Consider the following 11,906-nt stretch of genomic DNA (forward strand, 5'->3'; position numbering starts at 1 on the left):
ACCAAAATTATTTTATAGAGCTAGAAAAAATATTAACAAAATTTATCTGGAAGAACAAAAGGTCCAGAATACCAAGGGAATTAATGAAAAGAAATGCAACGGAAGGTGGCTTAGCCATACCAGATCTTAAATTGTATTATAAAGCAGCAATCATCAAAACTACCTGGTATTGGCTAGGAAATAGAGTGGTGGATCAGTGGAATAGGTTAGCTAGACATAATAGTCATAATAGACATAATAGTCAATGTCTATAGTGTTGATAAATCAAAGACTCCAGCTTCTGGGATAAGAACTCACTATTTAACAAAAACTGCTGTGAAAACTGGAAAATAGTATGGCAGAAACTAGGCATAGACCAACATCTTACACTGAATACCAAGATAAAGTCAAAATGGGTACATGATTTGGATAAAAAGGAAGATAATATAAGCAATGATGAGCAGGATGCCTTCAGAAAAACCTGGAAAGATTTATATGAACTGATGCTGAGTGAAGTGAGCAGAACCAGGAGAACATTGTACACAGTAACAGCCACATTTCTGCAATGACTAACTTTGATAGACTTAGCTCTTCTCAGCAATGCAAGGATCTAAGACAACTCCAAAAGACTCATGATGGAAAACGCAATCCACATCCAGAGAAAGAACTATGGAGTCTGAATGCAGATTGAAGCATACTGTTTTTTCTCTCTCTCTCTCTTTTTGTTTTGTTTCTTCTTTCTCATGATTCCTCCTTTTGGTTTTAATTCTTCTTTACAACATGACTAATGTGAAAATAAATTTAATAAGAATGTATATGTAGAGCCTATATCAGATTTCACACTGTCTTGGGAAGGAGGGAGAGGAGGAAGGGGAGAAAATTTAAAACTCAAACGCTTATGGAAGTAAATGTTGAAAACTAAAAATAAATTAATTAATTAAAAAAAAAAAGAATGAATGAATGAAAAAGAAGGGCCAGACCACTGTGCTAGGCAGTGGGGATATAAGTAGGAGGAGCAGGAATTTAGTTTCATAAATTTCAGGTGGTCAAACCCTGTTGGTTTCCTGAGTAATTGGATAAAAATATTTTTTCTATTAATTAGTCATTCTTTTTTAATTTTTATTTATTTCTTTTTCTTTTTTCTTTTTAGTTATTTTTATTAATTTTTAAGCATTCATTTTTTATTTTTTATTAATAAATTTATTTATTTTTAGTTTTCAACATTTACTTCCACAAGATTTTGAGTTCCAAATTTTCACCCTATCTCGCCCTTCCCCCCACCCCAAGATGGCATGCATTAAAAATACTTTTTTGATAAAAATCTCAAGAGGCTTCTACCTGGCTCTCCTTCATGTGGGCCACACATTAAGCATTTAAGGGATAAAGGGAATATCTTCCTATGTAAGCAAAAGAGAAATAGGCGTAGTTAAGTGACTTGTTAAAATGAAATTCCTAATCTTGTCAGGGTTCTTTTTAGGAAAGGGCTTAAAACATGTTAAATTCTCTCTCTCTCTCTCTCTCTCTCTCTCTCTCTCTTTCCTTCTCCCCTCCTGTCCCTCTCTGTCTTGCCCTCCTTTCTTTTCTCTCTTTCACCTTTCCCCCGTGTGTGTGTGTGTCTCTCCATCTTTCTCTGCCTCTCTCTATCTTTCTCTGCCTCTCTATCCCTTTCTCTTCCCTTCCCTCTGTTTTTCTCCTCCTTTTCTCATATACATACATACATACATACATACACACATATGTTTGTATATTCACACAGACATCAGTATTATATACATGTGAGTTATCATAATAATTATTACTCTCTCACATTAAAGCTGAGCCTGAACATCCAGATCCCATTTGGGCGACTAGACATTAATGGTCTTAGGGAAGAAATAAGAGCCATGAGTGATGGGAGGGCCCCCTGCATTCTCTCAGTGGGCCCAAATCCCTTGGCTCCTGCTAGGAGGATAGTGCCAGACTGACATCATCCTGCTCAACTCCCCTCTGATGTTGTCGGTGACCCTGTCCTATCTCGGTTGTACAGAGGTCCCTGCCCCTAGTCCCCCCAATGCCCACCCCCTCCCCTCCCCTCTTGGAGCTGCTCAGGCAGCTGCCCCATAAAACCCTAAAGCAGATGGCCTTAGATGGCAATGGGGCTGGGGCTGCTGACAGAACCAATGAGACTGCCCCAAGGACACAGCTGACTTAACCCCTTTCAATGCTGGTTGCCTCCTGCAGGTGAAGCCACTCTTGCCTTGTTTTCTCTCTCTCTACCCTTCCCCCTAATCTATGCTGAGTTTCATTATCAAACATCCTGGACCCTAGGATGAGTCCCCTATTGTTACAACTATTAGTCTATCTGCTTAGTGCTGACCATGTCTCTCTCCCTTACCCAAGCCTGATAGGAACCTTTCTCATCTTGATGACTTATTTCCAGTTCTCCTGACCATTGAAGGCCACCTGTGCCTTCTAAATGAATGAATAAATGAATGAATGAAAAGATCGTTTAAGTACTATGTGTCAAGCGATGTGCTAAGTGCTGGGGATACACACAGAAAAGTAGGACAGTTGCTACCCTCAAGAAGCCCTCAGTTTAATGGAGAAGATGAAACCCAGAAAGGCTTCAGCTGCAATTCAGCTACCTGTGATGGGGGAGGTGGGAGGGTGTCCAATCTGCTTAGGGCATCTGGAGACCTGGGCTTGAGTTCAAGGTGTATCTGACTGGGTTCTGATTTCAGTTCTGTGACCTTGAGTATTTCCTCCCTTCTAAGATGGGAAGTGGGGGTGACTCTCCCACTTTGATTCAAAGAGGACTAGTAATAATTAACATTTATATAGCACTAACTACATGCCAGGCACCATGCTTTCCATTTACTATCTTGTTTGATCCTCACAACAACCTTGGGAGGTAGGTGCTTTTATTATGCCCGTTTTACAAAGGGGAAACTAAGGCAAACAGAAGTTAAGTGACTTGTCCAGAGTCACACAACTAGTGAGTAATCTGAGACTGACTTTGAACTCCAGTCTCCCTGACTTTCAGACCCAGTGCTCAATCTATTGTACCACCTAGCTGCCTGTACAGAATGGATTCTGGGTATTGACCCCTATGGGGAATAGAATCTGTCTTAGGATTCATGCATTCATTCATTCAACAAATGTAGTAAGTGTTGGTTGAGTGCCTATCCTGCTCAGAGCCCAGTGATAGGCTCCAGGGAGATAAAATGTTGAGAGAAAGATCTTCCTGTCAATGTTCAGCTCAAAGGCCACTTCCTGCAGGAAGCTTTTCCCCAGCTCCCTGCCTTCTTACTGTTCCATGCTCCTCAAACAAGCTTGTATTTACTTATGTCCTAGTAGAATGTGAGCTCCCTGACGGCAGGAACCATATTTCTTTTTGTCTGTATCTCCAGGGCCAGCACAGCACCATGAACATAGTAGGAGCTTTAGAAATGTTTGTCCTCCCCATTGGTGGATTCCTCATGGGGCCTCCATTTCGAGAAGGAGCCTAGGCCAGCCCATTGTTCCCTCTGGACTACACTTCCAATTTTCTAGACTCCAACACCATCCCTCCAACAGGTGCCCTTGGGCCACTCCAACCCTTGCCAGTTCTTTTTTTGTGTCTTCCTTCATTAGAATGGAAGTTCCTTGAGGGCAGAGACTGTCTCTCTTTTCACTTGTTTCACTGTGCTTAGCACAGTGCCTGGTGCACATAGTAAGTACTTCATGAATGCTTGTTGTCTCGCCTTTGTGGAGTCCTCCTGCCCTTCTGAAGCTTAGGGTCTAGTAGCCGTAGCAGCTGACAGATAGTGCCTTGATGCATACGAAGTACTTGATCCACATTAACTCATTTAAGCCTCCCAACAGCCTTTTAAGGCCTGGATGGAAGGACAAGAGAAAGAGGAGGGGAGAAGGGAGAAGAGGAGAAGGGAGATGAGGAAAAGGAAGGGAAGAGGAGAGGAGAGGAGAGACAGAGAGGAGAGAGGAGGAGAGGAGAGGAGAGGAAAATTATTGCAATTATTGTCATCCCCATTTTTAAAATAAGGAAAATTGGGCTCGGTCAATTGACAAGAATCTGCTGGGCCCCTGCTGCATACCAGGCACAGTGTACAAAGAAGACGGTGAAACATCCCTGGCCTTCACGGGGCCTCCACTCTGTCAGTGGAGGTAACTGTACTTAGTTACAAACAAGAGACACAAGATAAATCGGAGGTAATTTTGAGGGGGCTCAGAAAGATTCCCTGACCTGCTCACCGTCACACAGCTAGCGGGAGGGGGATTCTATCTCCTGACACCAAGTTCAAGAGACACAAATGTCGATCCCCAGGCTGTGCTGTCCTGATTAAGGGCAGAATACAATTCATCGTGAAGTTCCTGGTCACCAGCCGGTAGGAACAGGGAAGGCTTGAAGAAGCAAGCGACACTTGACTTGGGCTTTAAAGGAGGAGTGGGGGCCCAACAGGTGAAGGGGAGAGAGACGGCATTCCAGACATAGGGAACAGCATGAGATGAGAAAAAAGGGCACGGATGGGGAGTCAGGGAGCACACAGGGGGCAGAGAGTGGAGGGGAGCAATGCGAGATGGGATGGAGAGGGGAGCAGCAGGCTACAGGTGGGCTGTCGTGCCAGGCCAGGGACTTTGGACTTGTTCATGGGCAGCAATGAAGAATCGATGAATATTTTTGAGGAAGAAAGATTGCTCTGAGAGGGGTAGGTAACATAGATTAGTGCAAGGAGACACTAAAGACGACCTCCTCCACCTTCAGTTCATAGAATGGCCAAGCCACGAGAGACCTAGGAGACCAGCGAATCCAACATTTCTATTTTACAGAGGTGGAATACGAGGCCCAGAGAGGTGATGGGTCTGCCACACAGCTGGAGATAAGCAGAGATGAGACTCAAAGCCAGGGTCTCTGACACTGCATCCAGTACTCTTTTATCCACATCACAGATTTCCCTCAGATCTTAAAGGAAAAGTTTTAGGCAGTTCTAACCACTATGGAGCCCAGTCTCTCCTCCACTCAGTTCTCTCCTCCCCTCACTTCTCCTCTCCCCCCCTCCCTTCTCCTCTCCCCCCCTCTCCTCTCCTCTCCTCTCTTCTCCTCTCCTCTCTTCTCTCCCTTCCTCTCTTCTCTCTCATCTCCTCCCTTTTCTTCTCCCCTTCCCTCCTCTCCCCTCCCTTTTCTCCACCCCTCCCCTTCTCCCTTCTCTTCCTCTTTCCCTTCTCCTCTCTTCCCCTCTGTCCTCTCCTCCTCTCTCTTCTTCTTTCCCTTTCCCTCCCCTCCTCTGTTCTTCCTTCCTCTCCTCTACTTTTCTCTCCTCTCCTCTTTCCTTTGTCTCTCCATCCATCTGTAAAGATTCAAAGAATTAGTGAGGGGACTGGTTTCTGCCCAATTGAACAAAATTCCAAAAGCGGTTCCTTCCCTCTCCTAGGGTAGGGAGTTATTATTACATTAAAACACTCATTGTGATTAGGGATTGTTTCATTCTTTTTCTTTGTATCCCCACTGCCTAGCATATAGTAGGTAACTAATAAATAGGTGCTGATTGGTAGATTGATCGATACTGGTGGAGCACTCAGGTGGAGGGAAGTTCTTTCTTCACTCACCCTGACCTTCTAGCCCTGGAAGCTGCTGAATGATCTGGCTTCTCCCTTCAGCCTGGGACTCTGGGGCGACTGAAAGACAGAAGCTGAGCCTGAGTCCGATGGCAAGATTTTGGACCGGGCCAATGCTGGGGTTTGTTTTTGCTTGACTATGCATATAAATAGATTTTTGTTTTTCTTTCCTTTTTTTATTCCATTATATGTGGGTAGGGGGAGAGGTGAAAGACAGAGAAAATAAATAGTTGTTAATTGAAAAAAGACAATGTAGGAAGTTAATTCGTCTTCCATCTTTAAAAGGGCCACCTTAAGAGCTGTCACCCAGTCATGTCTACTCTTGAGGGAGTGGCATCACCAGGACTGGGATCCCACAGAACCAGTAGGGCTTATAGCCTCACCCTGGGAGCATCAGAGAGGAACACCCGGGGAGCTTCAGGTACACACACCCTGGGCTGGGTTTTCCCTATTCACTGCTGGGATTTTAATAGGCACCATGGGGCTCCCCTCCCCAACTTCCATCTCCCTCTGAGAGTTCTCTTTTGCTTCTGAATAAGTCCAAAGCTTCCCCAATTACCATTTACTTTTCCTGCCTGGTCCTGGGGTAGGGCAGGGTGTGGTGTGGTCGGGTACCAGCCAGTGATGGCTCAGGCCAGATCAGGTGGTCCCCTCCCTTCCCAGAGGGACAGCTGTGTACCGCCCAGTGCTGCCTCCAGCTGGGATGGGTCCCTAGGCTTCAAGGGGGTGAGGCTCAGTGTCCAGCCTTAGATCTGCTCCAGCTCTCTCCCTCTCCATCCCTGTGAGTATTTCTTGGGGATTGCTGCAAACCGACGAAGCTGCCTTTTCCCCTGAGGCTGTAAGAAGAAGGGCCTGCTTCCTCTGGGGAAACATTGCAAAGAAATGGCCAGTTCCACAGAGGAAGGCCAGGAATGTGCGTGTCCCCAGCAGGTCATTCTTCCAACTTTGCATCTTGGAAGACCTTGAACAAAACCACCAAAGGATTTTGAGTTAGAAAGGACCTCAAAGATTATTTGTCCAATTCCTTTATTTTATAGATATATAAACTGAGTCCCAGAGACAGGAAATAACAGGTAACATATAGTAGAGAAGGGATTTGAAGCACTCTTTCCACTATATGATACTACCAGATGCTAGTACTAATTTAGTTAATTACTTGGTTTGGTCTTGTGGACTGTGGACCTATGTTCTCCCACCCCCACCCCCACCCCCACCCCCCAGAATGAAAACTTCTTGAGGTCAGAGACTTTTATCTTTACATCAGTTCTTAGAATAATGCCTGGCATATAGTAGGTGCTTAATAAATGCTTGTAGATTGATTGGAGATTAGTAATTTGTTTTACCACTGTCAGTGATATTATGGAAAATGGAGATTATGGAGAATAGGAGAGGTGCCTCAGTATTAGAGAAGGGCAAATGTCAGAGAGAGAGAGACAGAGATAGACAGAGACAGAGACAGAGACAGACAGAGACAGAGAGACAGAGAAAGAGAGAAAAAGAGAGAGGCAAAAAGAAATAGAAAGAAAGAAGAAGAAGAAGGGAGGAGAGAGAGAGGAGGGGGGAGGGGAGAGAGAGAGAAGAATCTGCAAACCATAAACCAGTGAGTTTGATTTAGAGTGTTAGGAAAATCTAGGACAGATTATTTAAAAAGTTGTAGGAGAACACCTAGGGAAGACCCTCCTTCTCTTCCCTCCTCCTGCCTCCTCCCTCTCAGCCACCCACCCACTCCGGGCGGACAGAGTTGGGAGGGGGCTGTTTTAAGGCTCCCAGCACCCGCCTGGTTCTGACCAGACTGTGCCACGCTTTGGCACCTTCATGGGCCCTCGATTCCCCCTCCCCCCATCGTTTTCGAGATGTCCTTGCATCCGCATGAGTCTCGTTAGACCCCTCCCCCTTTTCCACCTCATTGGAATTGTTTCCCTTTGTGTCACCAGCTCACTTTTCACTGAGAAGAGGCCTCTGCTATTTATGTCTCCCCATACATCTTTAAGAGAACAACTCAAGGGGATTCAGGGATCAGCTCTTGGCCCCCCCCCCCCGGTGCCATTTCTGGGGCTGAAGTCTTCACTTTGGTGGGGTACTAGTGATGGGATGCTTCTGCATCCCTTCATGCAGGGGCATGAAGGTTCTTGGTTCATTCTAGGTTCAGTCCTCTGGGTCATAACTTTCCCAGTTGACTAGTCCTGGAGATGACCTTGTCCAAGGCCTTTTCTCCTGTCCATGCGTCCTGGGAAAGGTCAAGGGGCCAGGGGATGGAGCTCAGCATCCAACTACTTCTGGTGAGAGTGACGTGTGAAAGACTGTACAGATGCAAGGCAGTTAAAGGCGAACGCCATAGGGCTAAGATCTAGGCCGTCAAGGGGAGTGTAGTAGATTAGCCCTTGTGACAGACCATTAGAACAGAGGTGGAGAGCCATACCTAGTCACCTACCTACAGGGACTCTCCTTGGGCCTAGTCCTACATGTAGGCTCAGCTCAAGCATTCCCTCTACATTAGGAGCTTCTCAGCCTCCACCTCCCCTGCTGTTATCCCCCCCCCCCAATTACTTTGTGTTTTTGTATACATTTTGTATTCACTTATCTACATATATGTTGCTCTCCCTCAAAGACTGTAAGGTCCCTGAGGACATCAACTGTTTTGTTTCTGTCTCTGGATCCCCAGTGATTAGCTCTGTGCCTGGTATTCAGTAGGCTTTTAATAAATGTTAGTCAAATGAACACATGGGCGAATGATTGAAGCCCTTTCCTCACAAGACCTCCACTCATGCTCTCTCATCGCGCCATGGAGATGACCTTTCCTACTTGAAGGAGCTGCCTCTGTGGATCAAACTTTGGCCAAGCCTTCCCAGCTAGAAAGCCTTCAAGTTTGATCCAGTAACAGAGACCTGATGTCTGTCACCCAAGAGGCAGCCCTCCTTGGTGCATCACCAAGGTGCATCACCGGAGGACTAGTTACTAACTCATGTGGCCTGACTACGGAGGCAAGGCGGAGAAGGGGGACAGGGACCCCGCCTGACTCAAAGCACAGCCACGCTACCAGAGCTGTGAGGTCCTGAACACAGTGGGCATCCATTTCTCCCAACAGCCCTGAGAGAGCGTTGGCGTGACGTGGTTTGCCCCATTTTACCAATGGGGAGAAGCGAAGGGAGCCAAGGTCACACAGCTAGCAAGTCTGGGTCGAAATGGGGGCCTCCATCCCAAGGCTTTTGACTCTGGGTTTAAGGCTCTGGGTTTTCCATTACACCTCCAGTTTTTAAGCATACCATCATGTGAGAGGCATGCCAGTACACTCTGCTCACTGCCAAAGGGCAGCTAATCAGAGTTCCAAGAACGTGGGCTCCTGTCTCCCTGAGGCTCTGCTGCATAGCAACTGAGCAAATGGCATCTGTCTGTCTGTTCTCTGCTCCCTCCCCTCCTCCCCCCAAGGCCTCCCATTCCAAAGGGCACAGGGCCTGCCTGATGGCACAGGCCGGCCCCAAGATTTCTGTGCTACAGTTAGGTTTTCTAGAACGGCCAAGGCCTGGAAGGCGACCGAAACAGGAATAGCCCTGACCAGCAAAGGCAGAGGGACTGGTGGGTGTGGCCTTGGCCCGGGGCCCGGGGCCCCCTGGCAGGGGGCAGAGTTTGGAGTTACAGGTTTGGGAGACGGCGTGGGAGAGGGAAAGGAATCCCAAACCCAGCCCTTAGCCCTGGCTTCTGCCTCACGTAGCTGAGAAAGGCTGAGAGGAGCTTGTGAACCTGTCATGCCAAGGGGTAGACAGCACTTTTTCCTGGAATTCCTTCCTTCCTTCATTTATTGCTCCCACAATAGCCTCTCGTTCCCACACCCTGGGGGTCGCCAGGTCTGGGTTCAGCATTCAGCGTCCCCCACCTATAAGGCATGGAGCTGTAAGGCCTTCGCCTGTCCTGTATGATTTTACAGAAAAGGAAACTGAGACTCAGAGAGGTTGACTTGCCTTAAGTCACACAGCTAGTAAGCAGGAGAAAGAGGACTCTAAGCCAAGCCTTTTGACTCCAGATCCAGCACTGCCCACGTCCACCATCCCACCCCACCACCCTCCTTGAAGAGCTGGCTGGTGCAAGCTGGCAATGGCCTGGGGCACCAAAAAGGCTACGTCTTTATAGATAAATGCCCATGTTGACCATTATCCTAATGAGAGAGTCCCAAGTAATGAGGTAGTGGAGTGGATAGAGGGCTGACCTGAAGCCAGAAAGTCCTGGGTTCAGATCCTGCCTCTGATATTTACTAGCTGTGTGACTCTGGACAAGTCAATTAACCTCCACATACCCTGGTAGAGAGAGGGCTCTGCATTGGCAAAGGGAGCTTCTTCAGAAGGACATCTTGACATTGATGAAATCACATGACCAATTAAACAAATTTACATAGTCATTTATGGTCCCAGCACTGTAATCACAATTTTAACCTCACAGCAATCCTGGGAAGTAAGAGGGTCAGGGAGAATTACGGCCACTTCATGGATGAGGAAACAGGCTCAGAAGTGGAATGATGTGTTTATATACAGTATGCAAGGAATGAACACTGGATTTGGAATCAGAAAATTAGGATTCAAAGCCTGTCAGATTGTGTGCTTCTCCAGGGCAGCTACTATCCTCAAGATCCATAGACCTATGTATAAGGCGTCTAGGTAGCACAGTAGATAGAGCACTGGGCCTTCCTGGAATCAGGAAGACCTGAGTACAAATGTAAAACTCAAACACTTATTAGCTGTGTGACCCTGGGCAAGCCACTTAAACTCAGTCTGCCACAGTTTTCTCATTTGTAAAATGGGGATGATAATAACACCTACTTCCCAAGGTTGTTGTAAATTTCAAATGAGATAATATCTGTAAAGTGCTTTGCAAATTTTAAAGTGATATAAAAATGGTAGCTGTTATTATTATTCTATGTAACTGGGCCAATAGAGAAGCAGGCAGTATGATGGCGTGGAGAAGGAAGATTGCCTGACTTAGGGTCAGGGGACCTGTATATCTAGTGCCCACCCTGCTACTAACTGTGAGATATTAGGCAAATCATAGAATTTTAAAAGGTGGGACTTAGAGACTATCTGGTCCTACCAAATCTTTTTTTTTTTATTACAAATGAGGAAACAGAGTCACTAAATAGCTCACATTTCCATAGCACATTAAGGTTTGTATCTTGCTCATGACAACATTATAAGGTAAGTAATAAAAACTATCATTACCCTCATTTTACAAGTGAAGAAAATGACTTGGGGAAGTCATATCTTATTTCATCTTTGTATCCCTAGCCCTAACATGACCTCGCATGTAGGAAGTCCTTAATGAATTAAATGAAATTGAGCTAAATGCCTGGTCTGCCTATTACTAGCTGCACAACTGTGGGTCAATCACTTTGCTCAAGTCTCAATTACTTCAACTATAAAATGAGGGCAGCTAGGTGGTGCCCTAGTACACAGAGAACTTGGCCTGGAGTCAGGAATCCAGCCTCACAGTTCAAATCCAGCCTCAGAAACTAGCTGTGTGACTCTGGGCAAGTCACTTAACCCTGTTTACCTCAGTTTCCTCCTCTGTAAAATGAGCCAGAGAAGGAAATGGCAAACCACTCCAGGATCTTTGCCAAATGAGGTCACGGAAAATCAGACACTGCTGACCAACAAAGTAATACCAGTGTTGTTTACTTTGTGCTGTTCTCCTGAGCAATACACCTTACAAACCTAAATGTATTATGGAAATATGAGCTATTTAGTGAATCTAAGCCTTAGTTTCCCCGTCTGTAAAATGATTCAGTGAGACCAAATGATCTCCAAAGTCTCAGCTTTTAAATCTCATGATTTGCCCAATGTCTCACAATTAGTGGCAGTGTGGGCACTCAGTATTCAAGTCCCCTGATTCCAATGCCAGGACTCTTGTTTCTCCAACCCACCACGCTGCCTGCCTACCTCTGTGTGCTCCCAGTAGCATAGAAGGTCTACACGTGCAACCCCAGCCTGTGTCTTCCCCTCTGAGCATGTAAGCTCCTTGCCTGTAATCCATGATTGGGAGGTTGAGGCTGGTGGACTGATTAAGCTCAGGAGTTCTGAGTTGCAGTAGGGCTAAAGATAAAAGGGTGTCCACATTAAGTCCAGCACTAAGGTGGTGAGACCTCTTGCAGGGTACCAGGCTGCCTAAGGAGGGGCTAACTGGCCCAACTCAGAAATGGAGCAGGTCAAAGCTTCTGTGCCTATAGATAGTAGGATTGGGCCCATGAAGAGTCACTGCAATTCTGGCCTGGGTGTGATACGGAGACCTAGGAAGAAAGAAAGAAAGGAAAGAAAGAAAGAAAGAAAGAAAGAAAGAAAGAAAGAAAGAAAGAA

Source organism: Vombatus ursinus, unplaced genomic scaffold (genome assembly GCF_900497805.2).
Source record: "Vombatus ursinus unplaced genomic scaffold, bare-nosed wombat genome assembly UNPS02015129.1, whole genome shotgun sequence".
NCBI lineage: Eukaryota > Metazoa > Chordata > Mammalia > Diprotodontia > Vombatidae > Vombatus > Vombatus ursinus.